The sequence below is a fragment of the Lissotriton vulgaris genome, chromosome 9, assembly GCF_964263255.1.
Source record: "Lissotriton vulgaris chromosome 9, aLisVul1.2, whole genome shotgun sequence".
NCBI lineage: Eukaryota > Metazoa > Chordata > Amphibia > Caudata > Salamandridae > Lissotriton > Lissotriton vulgaris.
This window is the reverse complement of record NC_141697.1, coordinates 704,855,824-704,870,284: the sequence shown is the minus strand read 5'-3', so window position 1 is coordinate 704,870,284 and position 14,461 is coordinate 704,855,824. Positions and strand designations below refer to the sequence as shown.

General features: G+C 51.6%; 1 protein-coding gene across 1 annotated transcript in view; it reads right to left on the bottom strand.

The window, feature by feature from the left end:
- The window catches only part of LOC147692141 (uncharacterized), a 605,572-nt gene that overhangs the window by 362,372 nt on the left and 228,739 nt on the right, over positions 1-14,461 (bottom strand). The gene's annotated exons all lie outside the window — the stretch shown is intronic.

Genomic DNA, 14,461 nt, shown 5'->3' with positions numbered 1-14,461 from the left:
CCAACCATGTCTCAGGCATGCCATTGCAGTCTGTGTGCAGTGGCAGCTGGCAGGGAATGGGGGTTGTGAGACAGGGGAGGGGAAGACCCAAATTATTTTTTCAAATCCACATACCTTTTGCTGCCGGCTGGCCATCTCTCCCCTTCGGTCGCTTCAGCCGCCTTCTCCTCTTCTCCCAGAGCTCAGGGAAGTGGAAAGTACACAGGCTCCCTCCACTAATCCAATCACAATGCTGCAATGCAGCATTGTGATTGGTCTGGGTGCTGTGGTTTAGCGCTCAAACAAGGAATGTGAGGCTTTGCATGTTCCTCACCAGGCTGTATAAAGCAAGCCTGGTCGGGAGAAAGCAAAGTGTGCAGGACTGTTTGGCCGGCCCAAGAGGGCTAACCAAGCAGTCTTGCGCACTTGGAGTGGGCAAACCACTCCTCCCCTGTAACCCCAGCCCGACCCTACCCCATCCCGCAGTGAAAAATAAAATGATCATAACCAGGTTATTATCATTTATTTTTCCACTGAACTTCCCTTAATGCAGTGGGGTGACACTCCTCTGCCTTAGCGGAGGAGCTGCCACTGTTTGTGTGTGCACTTTACACTACCATGTTGACCTGACAAATAAATCTTTTGCCAGGACCAAACCTTCCCTTTTTATCGATACAAGTCATCCTAAGGTAGGCCCTGGACAACCGAGAGAGCAGGGTGCATTGTATTTAAAAAGCAGGACATGTCTTACATGCTCTGCTAGTGAAAAACTCTCAAAGTTGTTTTTCACTACTCCAAGGCCAATATATCCCATAGGATAACATTGGGATTAACTTATTACATAGTAAAAGAGTAATTCCCAAAAGGGAAGATATGACCGATTCAAGTTTGGTGTCTCTGAAGTCACAATTTAAAATCCAAGCTTATGGTGAAGTCGGATTTTAAGTTGCAATTCTGAAAATGCCACTTTTAAAAAGTTGGCATTTTCTTACTTTAGTCATTTGGTGGCGGCTGCACATGTCTGGTGTGGGGGACAGTTGGGCTTTGTGAATTCCTCTTGGACAGCCACACACAATGAGAGTTTAGGGGTAAATTGCTGGGCCATCCTGGCAGGATGGGAGGGAGGAGCTGGACTCAGCCTCTGGAGGCAGGGCAGGAAGGGATGACATCTGTGTACTTCAAAGGCATGCCTTTGAAGTCGCCCTCACTTCAAAGGCACCACTGGGTATAAAGACTGGACCTCAGATACCACCACTTCAACACACTTCTGGACATGTGACGACTGTCAGGAGGAAGGACTGCTTTGCTGCTGTAAGAACTATCACTCTGCTGGACTGCAGTTTTGCTGTATTCCTGCCTTACTGTGCTGACCTGTGCCTGCTGTCCTATTGCCTGGGTGAGGCAACTAGACTTGCATCACTTGAACCCAGAGTAACTCCCAGGATAGCTGGCTGGCCTCCTGATCTAAAGTCTCATGGACATAAAAGACTTCCAACCAACCTGCTTCTGCACCTAAGACTCTGCCATCTTTAAGTCTAACCCTGTCAAGTCGTGCCACCCTAGTTCTGGACCCTTGAAAGTGGGCCTAAGGTGTTTCTCCAGTGGAACCGACCCATCCACTGCTGAGCGACTGCCGGATATCAAGGCACCTGGACCCGACATCTTTTCTCCCTTGCAGTGTCCCCTATTCTGAGGTTGCGTGGGATAGTAATCGAGAATGCAGCTGGCCCTTTAACATTTCAGAGGATGATGACCGCCACGCTTCCCAGAGGCTGGACGATCCCAGCACGGAGAGCAATAAAACCTGGGAGGGAGCGCAGGGGTGTGTCCAGATCCGGAAGGGAGAATGAGCGAGAAGCAAAGCCCCTGAAGATGACAGAGGACGCCAGCCGTCGGGGGGAGAGTTTGAGGAGTCAGGTGATCGCTTAGCGGAGAAGCCCAGAGACTTCCAGGAGGACGCATTGCCCTTCTACGGCCCAGGAGGGTTGTGGCTTCAACATGTGCATGCACGAATAAGGGGAGCCAGGTGTTGGACAGGACCATCTTTACCGAGCCCCGGGAAGGAGAACCGTACAGGCCCAAGTCTATAACACCGGTACTGGCCAGATGTACGCTCTGTTCCTTTCTCTTCCTCCTTGATGACGGATATCCCTCCCCTACACAATCTGTATAGGTGGTGTTATTGATCCCTCACTCTCACTCCGTAGTTCTGGTCCCGTACCCTTGCCCTAACAACAGTGCTTTCTCTCTGGTTTTTTTCATTTCTTATTTTTGAACACCTCGAGCCTTGGGGTCTCGGACGTGGTGAAAAGGACGACTTCTACAAAGGCATTTCCTGCTGAAGACTCCACCAGAGACTCTATCTAAACTGATTGTGTATTATCTTCAATAAACCCCATTTAAGCATCCCATCAGGATGCTTCATGTGTGCTTCTTTTGGCGAGTCCTTACAGCAATGTATCCCAGAGTAGATCTGACGCATCTTCTCGACTGAGTGGCCCATCTTCAAGCAGAACCGACACATAGCCACTGTTGCAAGGATTGGACCTGTCGCAAAAGACTTGCATTGCTGCCGAATCCTGCATCTTGGGGTCAACGCATCATCTTCATAACTGCCCCTGAGGGATGCTTTGCCTGAAGCAAGCTCCTCGCATCCCTTGTCGGTGACAGCCTTGACAGCCAACCACCACATTGCATCTTCACTGCTCATCAGAACCAACGCATATCCTCCACTGTGCCTTGCATCCTTGACACCAGTCTTCACAAAGCAAGCACTATTGACAGGATTGTCGACGCATCAGGACCTCTCACCACTGCCTCGCCACATCTCAGAACCGACGCACTGCCTCTGCTGCACGACTCATCTGAGATGCGGATCCATGCATCGCTCTGCAACTAGGGTTAAGGTGCTTTTGTTCAGTGGGCCTAATTGGCTTCCTGTAGCCAACCACGATCCTTCTCGGTCGGTCTGAACTTTTGACTTAATCCCGGTTCAGCGTGACCAGATATCCCAAATTGTGCCTTTTTTCTTCTATGCCAGTTTTCTTCAATCTGTGGGGCACCACCCCCAGGGAGGTTGCCACCATCCCAGGGGGGGAGGGGCGCGCACTCCACCCGAAAGTCTTGCTTTTGTTGTCTTGTTTTTCCTCCATCCCACCTCGCAAGTTATCCCCAATGCAAATGGTTTTTTTTTGATTGGATGCTGCTCCCGCTTTCTTCAATCAGTATGTAGGAACGTCACCAGTGACATTCCACCAATGAGGTGGGGGCAGCAGTTGAGATTAAAGGAAGTGCCGAGAAATTTGCAGGGGCATAAAGCTCCTGTATTTCACTTTTGCTGCCTTCTCTCCCTGATTTCCTGTAAAGGCTTTCATACGTTTTCCTGTTGCCTTGCTGTGAAGGACTGCGCAGGTAAGAGGGCTTTCTCGAGGGGAGGGGGAATGTTGGACAGATATTGGGCCCTAACTGAGGTTTGGATCACATTGGCAGCCTAAAAGCATCCCCGGGCACAGTGCTTTATCTGTGATTACTGCACTGCCAGTAAGCAATCTAGCCTCAAAATGTAAGTGCCTCAAGACGTGGCTCCGCAAGGCAGGTGGAGGGGGTGGGCACGTATTTCCTGGGTGTTACCGGGCTGTCCTGCACCTTGGTGATCATTAACCTAAGCTGGGTCCCTTCTGTGCCATCGGGTTTCAGTGCTGGCCTGCACTTTTTCAGTTGTATATAAATCACCTCAATGGTTACCATTGATGCGCCCAGTTCACTATGTTCCTGCTACCTTAACACTTACCCCGCTGCTGCAGATGATTCCCCCTTATGCTCACCACAGCCTTGAATTAGCATGTTGTGGTTTTGTGGATCATGTTCCCATCGAGGGTAGAGTGAGCATTCGTCCTGCTGATTGGCTGCACTGCTTTATACTGGACCCAGGAAGATGTTCAGTCAGGCAGGAGCTGCCGATATGACAGATAAATTCGACAATTTCGAGGAGCTGTGGTGGAATTCTATGGAGAAGTGTTTGAGGCTTGTTTTAAAATGTGAACAAAACAGGTGATGGACCGAATGTGGATCAATGTCACACATTCATCCCAGTCAAACGATGGATTTGGGCCCAGATCTTTGGACTGGGGTGAATGTGTGACATTGATCCACATTCTGTCCATTACCTGTTTTGTTTGCAAATTCCGCCATAAGTGCGCTGGGGATGCTCAGACGTGGGTCCCAGGCACTCCACACCACTGGAGTCAAGCTAGCCGGGCTGATGAGAGGTGTTACCTCGAAACCGGTCCGGTCCTCGGATGCTTGATTCCGTTCTGGGAAGGACATGGCTTTTGTAGTTCGGACTGGACTGTTCCTATGGGGCACAGGGTCAGAGCTGATATGCATATCGCCATTGTCTAACCCAGGGTGGTGTGGAGTGCAAAAAAACGATGGATTTGGGCCCAGATCTTTGGACTGGGGTGAATGTGTGACATTGATCCACATTCTGTCCATCACCTGTTTTGTTTTAAAATGTGAGCACGTTATTGCTTAGATTTTGTAAGTGTGCAAATATCTTAACCGATATATTTCCTGATACGCTTACTATGAGTTTGGATTATCTCTTTGATAAAGTGCTCAACCATCTGTGCCTGCCCATAGGCCTAATTAGCTCCAATTGCATTTGATCTTTGACTCACGGCGCTCCACAGTTGTCATTTGCAGTGGTTCAGATTCCTCTCGCAGCTCGCAAAAGCCCCTTGCCCACTCATATCAGCGCCTGAGGCAGAGAGCACATGTATGTTACAGAAGGGAAGCTTTCTAGCCAGAACGTCGTCCCTGCAATGGTACCCCATACATAGCTTATTTCTTCACTTACATATGTCATCATCCCACAGTGCAGCCTTTGCAAACCCAAGCCTGTATTTTTACTGTCAGCCATATAGCGCACGTCTGGCATGTGATAACAGCCTATTATAGAGCTTACAATGCTCCTAGTCTTATTTGAGGTAAAGAGCAAGAAGGCTGAATAACTTTTGAGCTCAGTCCCATGTCCAGAGTGAGTACAGTGCTTGTGTGTTTCTCACAATCTGGTTTGTCTTTTCCAATTAAGTAGGAGGGACTACACATATCACTATGCAAATAATCAGTATTACTTTTTTTACCTGAGTGTTCAACATGTCACTGATTTTTTTATTTGAAAAACGTCCCAGGAAACCATCCTTTTAAATGGTTTTACAATGTATTTATGTTGGTGATTTCTCAGGTGAGACGCTTCCCATGAAGCTGCTGGACTACTTCAGAGGGTGCGGCTGCAGACCTACTATCATCATCAATAAATCTTTATTTGATAATCCCCAGTGGTTGCTACTGCTAATGGAAAGCCAAAACCAACATCATTGCACTGTCTGCAAAGGGATGGAGTGGAGCTTGCCATGATGTTGGTTTTGGCTTTCTATTTGCAGTAGCAACCACTGGGGATTAGCAGCTGTTGCACACAATTTTCAAAACAGTTTTACGTTCCCATTTGAGCAGTGGTGAAAACGTTTGTTTTAAAAGCATCAAAGTAGCCTCCATGTCATTAATAACATATTGGCTATTCCTGCCATTTTAGTCAAGACAGTTTTGCATTCTTGGACTCGTAATTTCGATTTTAGCATGGCAATTGTGGGATAAAACTTAAGAATATCTCGTAACTCCAATGCTTGCCGAAAAATCTGAGCTGGTTGAGAGTTTTGTTTTAATAGTAAATTAATGTCAGTCTCATAGTGGAAATGCTAGCTAGAGACACTCACAAACCTACAGTTCACTAAACTCTTATTGCGTTGAACATTATTTGCCGGATAAGGCCCGGGAGATGCGGGAAGCGGTCAATTATGTAGTGTACCAGATTTCAGAACTTTCTGTCACGTGGTGGGGGGCTCGACATTTCAAAAAATTCAGTTGGGGGGGCTCAACCTACAAAAGTTTGAAGACCTCTGTTCTACGCTCTATTTTTTCCTATAAATTTTAAAAATGCTATATCTCAAGTTCTACTTATCGGCATTGTTTTATTTTTTCGTGTTTTATTTATTAAATTAATTAAGCTCTAATTTGCTAACCTGGTGTGGAATCTTGTGTGTGTGTTTTCACCATTTTACTGTTTGCAGTGCTGCACACATAGTTTACACTTGCATCTGAAGTTAAGCCTGGCTGCTCTGTGCCAAGCTACCAGCGAGTGAGCACAGGTTAATTTAGGGTTTACTTGTGCCTTAGCCTGAATAGGTTTGTGGTTACTGCTTGACCAGGGCTCATGTCCAGTCAACCAGGAACCCAATTTCGAACACAGACCATGTAAAGTGATGAGCAATGGACTTGATTTTGTTAAAAAACTGATCAAGTATAATATGTGAATCATTTTAGAAAGCATAGAGAAGCTTGGGTAAGGCCACAAATCGGAAGAGAGCCACCTGACAAAGGTGACTGATAGGAAGGTCATCACAAGAAAGGTCATTGACATTCTAAGAAAAATCTTAGTCATCGGGTTCAGGTATTCATCATATCCGAACCCCATACAGGCAAAATTACTGATCTAGCACCATTGAGGAGTATAATGGATGCTTCCTCACTTAGCTCTAAATTCTGTATTAACCCATTTCCCATCCATTGGCTATAGCGGAGGAAGAGTGGTTTACAATCTGCATATAGCACCTTGTGGTTCTCCATATCATTGCCCTGGCGAAAGCCCTGCACCAACACATCTACCTTGATACAAACCACAAGTGACTTGTTTTGCAGTGCAAAAGCTATGGGGAATAATGGACACCCATGTCTAGTGTCGCTAGCAATTGAGAATAGGCTTGACAATGACTCACTTACTTTCACTCACACCCAAAGATATTTATATAGCGTGGAGTCCTATGCCAGAAAGGATGTACCATAATTCATCTTCTACAAGATCAGTCACAGAAAGACCCATCTCAATGAAGGCCTTAGTGTAATTTATTTTCACTAAGTTAAATTCATTGGCTCGTACAAGAGACAATTGTACCCATCTAAACATTTCTGTGTTTTTCTATGTGGCATGAAGCCATTTATTTATTTATTTTTTTTAAATATATTTTTATTGCAGAGTTATAAACCACAGGATACAATTAGTCAGCCAGTTCACTCGTGACATCCCCTCGTTCAATAATAAAACACAAATCGTACACAGCCATTCAGCCCGCATCCCGGAGGCCGGGCGGCATAATACTCCACTCGATAGGAAAACATCACGGTGCACGTCCCATAGGGACCATGGTTGATATGTCGTTTTACGTATCTGCTTTTACCCCCCCACCCTCAACATCGCTCCCGTCAGCCATTCTAGTGGTAATCAGTGGTACCGCCCATGTCGGGACCTGCCCCAGGTGCTGTAAGTCTATCATGCCTGGCTGCTCCCCCCCAGCCATTCCTCACTCCACACAGTACCCCACCATCCTATTAGATTCCAAGGTGCCCTGGCGGGCCACCATCTATTGGCTTCCGACCCACCCCAAACTCCCATTAACCAACCCCCCCAAAGCCCCCCCCCCTGGCAACTGCTAAGGTGTATGCCTCGTCCCGACGAGTTGGATGGATCCACTACAGTGCGTGTTATGATACTTTTTGTGTTCGCCCCGCGGTGTCCACTGGCCTAATTCTCACAGTCCTCATCCTCCACCAAAGAATCACGCAAGGCCTGCACCACTAACTCCCATGCACGCGCCGCATCCAATGCCTTCTCAGTCCCCATCTTGACGGCCTGCTTCATCCGGAGCACACTCTCGCAGTCAGACCACCGCAGCAATTCATTCTTCCATCTACGCAGTGAGGGTCCCCCCCTGGACTTCCAATGCCACGATATTTCCCTTTGCGCCAATATCAGGCCCAGATCAATGAATTTGCTCGTCACCTTGGTGTGTTTGGTGTGCGGGAACCAGAGCAGCAGGCATGCCGCCATATCGAATTCCACCTCCCTGTCAGTCACTTCGTTCAGGAGGTCCCCTACCTCCGCCCAGTAGGCCTCCAAGTGCGAGCACCCCCAAAACAAATGGTCCAGTTCCGCTCCCAGAGACGAACACCGTGGGCATCGGGCATCCGGTACCTGAAAGTACCGCTGTAATTTCTCAGGGGTTAAGTAGGCCCTATGGAGCACATAGAAATGTACTTGCTGAAAGAGCGCATTTCTCGTGCCCTTCCACGTGTGCCGCAGGATGTGGCCCCATGCCGTGTCCGGTATGGGCCGGCCCACACTCTCCTCCCATTTAGTCTTGAGCCCCTGGAGCGGTTCCAGTCCCTCATTCAGCATCCTATTATGGAGGCACGTCACAGCTTTGAACGTACCTGCCGCCATCACCACATACTGGCACGCCATAGTCGTTGTCGGTTCCATGAGCCCCCCTTTCCAGTGCTTCTGTATGGCAGCCACCACCGCCGCGTGCAGGAGGAACCCCCCGTCGGGCAGCCCAAACTGGTCCCGGAGCGCTTCGAACGGTGCCAAAGCCCCGTCTATGTATAGGTCGCCTACTACCTGTAGTCCCGCCTCTTCCCAATCCAGCAATGGGGACCAATCTCCCCCGTGCGGCAAGGCCGTCAGCATGCCGATCGGGATCTCCGGTGCATAAGGCCGCGACGCCTTCGCTCTCCGAAGGCTCCTCTGCCAGCACAGCCGGAGTGTCCGTTCCTCCATAGTGAGGCCCCGCAACTCGAGCCTCTGTTGCATGATAATATAGGACAGTACGTGGCGTTGTATCCCCGGATCCCGGTCCTCCTCTGGACCCCGAAACACCCTAGCCACGTTCTGCGTAAGGACCTGCAACTGCGCCGCCAGATAATACAGCTCGAAATCGGGCACAGCCATGCCCCCTTCGATCTTGGGGCGAAGTAGCGTGCTCAGGGCCACTCTACGGCGGCCATGCCCCCATAGGAAGCCGATAATCATTGACCTCAGGTCTCTAAAGACCCCCTGAGGAATCCAGACAGGCAGCGTCCGGAAATAGTAAAGGAAGCGGGGGAGCGCCACCATTTTTAAAAGTGCGATCCTACCCAGAACCGTCAGCGGGAGGGTCGACCAGAAGGACAAGCTGCCCCTCAGTGCCCGGACACATCGACCAATGTTGCCCTCCAATAGGTCCGCAGTCGCGTGGTAGATGCCGATTCCCAGATAGGTGAAACAAGATGGCTCCCAGACCACGCCCAAATCGCCGCCGGGGTCGGGCGATCCCGCTCTCAGCGGAAACACACAAGTCTTCGCCCAATTGACCTTAAGGCCCGATAGCCGGCCAAACTCCGACAACAGTTCCATCGCTCCTTCCAATGCCCGCGCCGTGTCAGCGAGGTACAGGAGCAGGTCATCCGCATATAGCGATATATAATGCCACTGCCCGCCGCTGGCTATCCCAGCGTACCTGTCACCCGACCTCGCATGGACCGCCAAAGGTTCCATCGCCAGAGCAAACAATAGGGGGGATAGGGAGCACCCCTGTCGCATGCCCCTGCCCACCGGGTACGCCGCAGACACCAGACCGCCCAAACGCACCCTCGCCGTCGCCGAGGTATATAAGACCCTCGTCCACCTGCGGAACCCCTCGCCCATGCCAAACCTCTCTAACACTCCATCCAGGAAAGACCACTCTAAACTATCAAAGGCCTTCTCGATGTCCACAGACAGGACCGCCGGAGCTCCCTCCCCGTCCAAGATGGCGTCCATTATCCCCACTAGGCGGCGAATATTCAGCGCCGTGCTCCTCGTGGGTATAAACCCGGCCTGGTCCCTGTGTACCAAGCCCGTCATGTGTGGGGCCAGCCTGGTGGCTAGGATTCGGCTCAGAATCTTGTAATCCACCGTCAAAATGGATAGCGGGCGGTAGGACCTTACATCCGTTGCGTCCCGGCCAGGCTTTAGGAGCGGTACAATCAAGGCCTCTCGCATGGACCCAGGCAATTCCCCAGCCTCAAAAGCTTCCGTATCACCACCAGAAGCCTGGGAGCCAAGCTGTCCACATACTGTTGGTAAAATTCAATCGGCAGTCCGTCCACCCCGGGCGTTTTATTTCGGGCCATATGTTTGATGGCCACCCGTATTTCTGTGAGCGTGATCGGGCCACCCAGCTCCTTCGCATCCTCTTCGTCCAGGACCGGAAGCTGCCTCCCCCCAGGTATTCCGCAATGTCCTGAACCCCCACTCCCAGCTGGCTCTGGTACAATTCCTCATAGTACCCCCTAAAACATTCCAATACCGCTGCCTGGGAGTACACCATCTCCCCCCGCGCATTACTAATGCTGAGGACCGGGCAGCCCCTAAGTTCCGGGTTAGCTAGCCTGGCCAAGAGGGTGCCCACCTTGTCCCTTTCTGCATGTGCTCTGATGATATACTGCCTGTGGTCGTAACACCTTAAGCGTTCCGTCTCAGTGGCAACCACTTCCTTCGCTTCCAATAACTGAGTCTGCAAATCCGGCCTAGTCGGCCTGCGGCGCTCCAAGTCCCTCAAAGTCTCTTCCGCTTTCATGAGTGCATTCAACACAGTCGTGCGAGCATTCGAAAACCTACCCAAACACACCCCTCTCACCACCACTTTCATTGCATCCCATTCAGTGGACCTACTCGTGGCCGTGCCCTCATTCACTCCGAAATAGCTATCAATGCCTTGCTGGACCGCGTCGCTGAACACAGAATCCTCAAGCGTCTCTGGCCGAAGCCGCCATGTTGGTCTCACTGAGCGCTCCCGCTGCCACTGAATGTGTACCAATAGGGGGTTATGATCTGAGATGGTCCTAGCCAGGTACTCCGTATGAGAAATCAATGGGGCTAGGGACCCACCACAGAGCACCGAATCAATCCTGACATGCAGATCATGGAGAGCAGAGTAAAAGGAATAATCCCTGGCTTCCCTGTGCCGCTCCCGCCAGACATCCAGCAACCCCCATCTATCCTGCCAGTCCTTCCTGTGCGCGGCCAACCTGCGCACCGGTGAGTCCACCAGGGGGGGATGGGACCTATCCAGAGCCACATCCGTGATCAAATTGAAGTCCCCCCCTAACACTATCGGGCCCGCCAGGAAAGAGGCCAAGGACCCCGAGAGGCCATCAAAGTATCGAGCTTGATCAGTGTTCGGCGCATACACACAGCAGAAAACCACATCTCTTCCATATAACCTCCCCTCCACCGCCACAAACCGGCCATCTGGATCCACCACTTGATTCAGCACTTGAAAGGGTATCCCCGCCCTCACCCAGATCAGCACCCCCCTGGCATACGCTGAGTAAGTGGTGCCAAACACCTGGCCCGCCATCTTTTCTGCAAAGCAGCGCACTCTTTTTTGGTGAGATGAGTCTCCTGTAGCATAGCGATCTGAACCCCCCTACGCACTAGGAATGCATGGACTTTGTGACGTTTCACCATAGTTCGCAGCCCCCGGACATTCCACGTCAGGCATTTCAAATTAGGTAATGTCCCCATTCCAACTTCGAGCAGTCAGATTCAAATAACGAAGGTTCACAGCCCCCCTAATGCAGTTGCCCCCCCCGAACATACCCAGAACAGAAAAACTCCCCAAACCCCACTCCCCAGGACAGAGCACACAAACCCAATGTCAGCCCCCATCCAAACCTTGAACCAACTTCTCACACTCTTACCCTGTGGTCTCCACCACATTCGGCCTTAAGGGCCCAAGGGGGGGTGAGTCACCGCCGACCCCAGCTAGCGGAGCCCGCGCCCCGCGCCTTCATCCCCTACTAAGCACTCAGCCCCCCCACCCGGCAACCCACCCTCCACCAACAGGATACCACCCTACCATGAAGTCTCGATCAAGTCCCAAAACAGTCTCAGCCGCAAAATATGCCATCCGATGTCTGTGGGGTCACTATCGGCCCCTTCGAGCTTTCTGCCTCTGAGAGTTCTTCTCCCGTCCTGCTGCCTTCCCCGCCTGAGTCCGATTCTGCCAGTTCACTAGCCTGTTGCGACCCCGTAATGGCCGCCGTCGCTGCGAGTGCGTCCCTCTTCACCGCCGCCATTTGAGCCTCCCGTTTCTCCCGCTGGCGCCTGTTGCGGGACCTGATGCGCTGTGATTGCCTCACCCGGGGCGGCTTAGGCTGGTGTCGCCTACTTTTCTGCGACCTGTCCGTCCCCGCTCTATACGACTCCAGCCATTGCCAAACTTCATCCGGAGTCTGAAAAAAGTGCGTAGTGCCATCCATTATGATCCGCAGCTTGGCCGGGTAGAGCAAGGAATACTGGATGCCTTCCTCCCTGAGCTCCTTCTTCACCGCTAGGAACGATGCCCTGTTCTTCTGGACCGCTTGGGTGTAGTCCGGGAATATTGTGACCTTACTGTTCTCCACCTCATATGGGCCCGACATCCTGGCCCGCTGGATGAGGAGATCCCGGTCCTTATAGTGGAGGAGCCGCACCACCATCGGTCGGGGGGGGCGGCCAGGCCCCGGCGGACGAGCAGGTACCCGGTGAGCTCGCTCCAGAGTGAAAAAAGGAGTAAGCCCCTCCGGCGCCACCACAGTGCGGAACCAGTTCTCCATATAGGCCACCGCATCCTCCCCCTCAATCCTTTCCGGCAGGCCTACGACCCGCACGTTGTTCCGTCTATTGCGGCCTTCGGCATCCTCCGCCCGTCGCTCCAGCGAGTCCAACCGGGCCAATATATCCGTGATCCTGTGTTCCGCGGTCACCACCGATGGCTTCAGGTCCAGCAACAGTTGGTCATGGTCCTTGACCCTGTCCGCCAGCTTCGCGTGGTCCGCTCGTAGCAGCCCCAGGCCCGTGGCCACTTGGGCGATGTCTTGGTGCAGCGCCTCCTTGGTCGAGGTGATCGCATCGAGTATGGCATCCAAGCGCCGGTTCAGCCGCTGTTCCTGGTCCAGCTCCGGGGAGGGAATCTCGCCCAGCCGAGTTGATGTCGCCGGGGCCCCCTCAGCACGCTCCTCGGCCATCGGCCCTCCGGTCGCCGCCATGTCAGGGTGCTGCGTCACAGGCCCAGGAGCCCGTTTGACGTCTGCGCTCGTGGTTCAATGCCAGCCCCCTGGCACCGGGCAGTGTTCAATGTCGCCACCGATGCCCTCGGGAGCAATGACCAGCTTGACGAACTCCGTTCAGCTGACCCCCTCGGAAGCCTGAGGGGGGAAGGATGGGTCTCGGGACGGCGGCCAGCGAGGGTCCCCAAGGTCCTGGCGAGGCAAGTCAGCGTCCCCTGGTCTCTGGACACAGCACCGCCGATCCTAGTGCCTCGAACAGCGGATTGCAGGATCTCCTGCCAGTCGGCGACAACTCGGCTCAAAGCTGAAGTTCGGGGCCGCCCGACCTCCTCGCCGACATTTTCTTCGCACTCTCGGCAACACCTCGGTCGTCTCCTCGACCCGGTCTCCTCGGGGCCAGCAGTCCCCCAACAACTCTCCGATCACGCCCGGCTGTCCCCTTACACTTCAGAGGGCAGGAGCGTCGTCTCCGGGTCGCCCAGGGTACCGAAAACAGGAGAATTAGCGTGATTCCGCGCGGAGCTGCGAGCTCACGCCGCCATCCCGATCGGCGTCCAAGCCACGCCCCCGGCATGAAGCCATTTAGATCTTTGTTTATCATGGATGAAATAATTCCCATAAGTCTGTTCGCAAAAACTTTGAATAGAATTTTAGTTTCAGTATTAATAAAAGAAACTGGGCTTGATGCATTCTGGAGGTTGGCCCTGCTTCAGTAGGACTGAAAGTGTGCCCCCTTAAGGTAATAGGAAATTGTACCTCATTAGGCCACTTCATTGAAAAGAGCCAAGAGAAGCCAGGCCAGCAGTGAAGTCTGCTTCTTAAAGAACTACATTAGTAAGCAAGTTGGGGCCAGATGTCTTACCTATTTGGAGTGAAGACATGCACATGCAGTTCTTGTCATTGTGGACGGAGGTCATTTCCACCAAAAACGTTTCCCTTCTATTTCCATCCAAGTTCAGAGGGATACCAAGTAGGGCTTTTTTCGGGTCCTTAGCAATGGGAAAACACATTACCCACCCAAGTGTGTTATGAATATAGGTTCAATAGCTTTGGGATGACAGGCATCACCACACTGGGTGCAACAAGGTATTCAAGGCCACCTTACATATCAGACAGTTGGTGTTGTTTACTTTTCCCATCCTTTAAAGTCTATCAGGCATATAATGGATCCTATGAAATTATTTAAATTCACGAAGAAGTAATTTAGCTGAAATCACAAATTCTCTAGCTGCCATTTTAGCCTCTGCCCACTCAGTTGCCTCAGCAGGCCCCAAGCCTTGTTCCCACTTTTTCCTACGGAGCTCAAGCAGGCCATGTGTATTCACCACACTAGAGAATACCTTCCCCTCCATTTTCTCTAATGCTATTATGACTCAATTGGATTGAGCTCATGTATAGGGTTATTTTTTTTTAATGACTCTCAGGTACATGTCTCAATTGGAGATATCAGACAATTAGGAATAATTGCTCGTAGAACGTATTATGAGTCGATGCCCAGATGTCTTCCAGGCTTGAT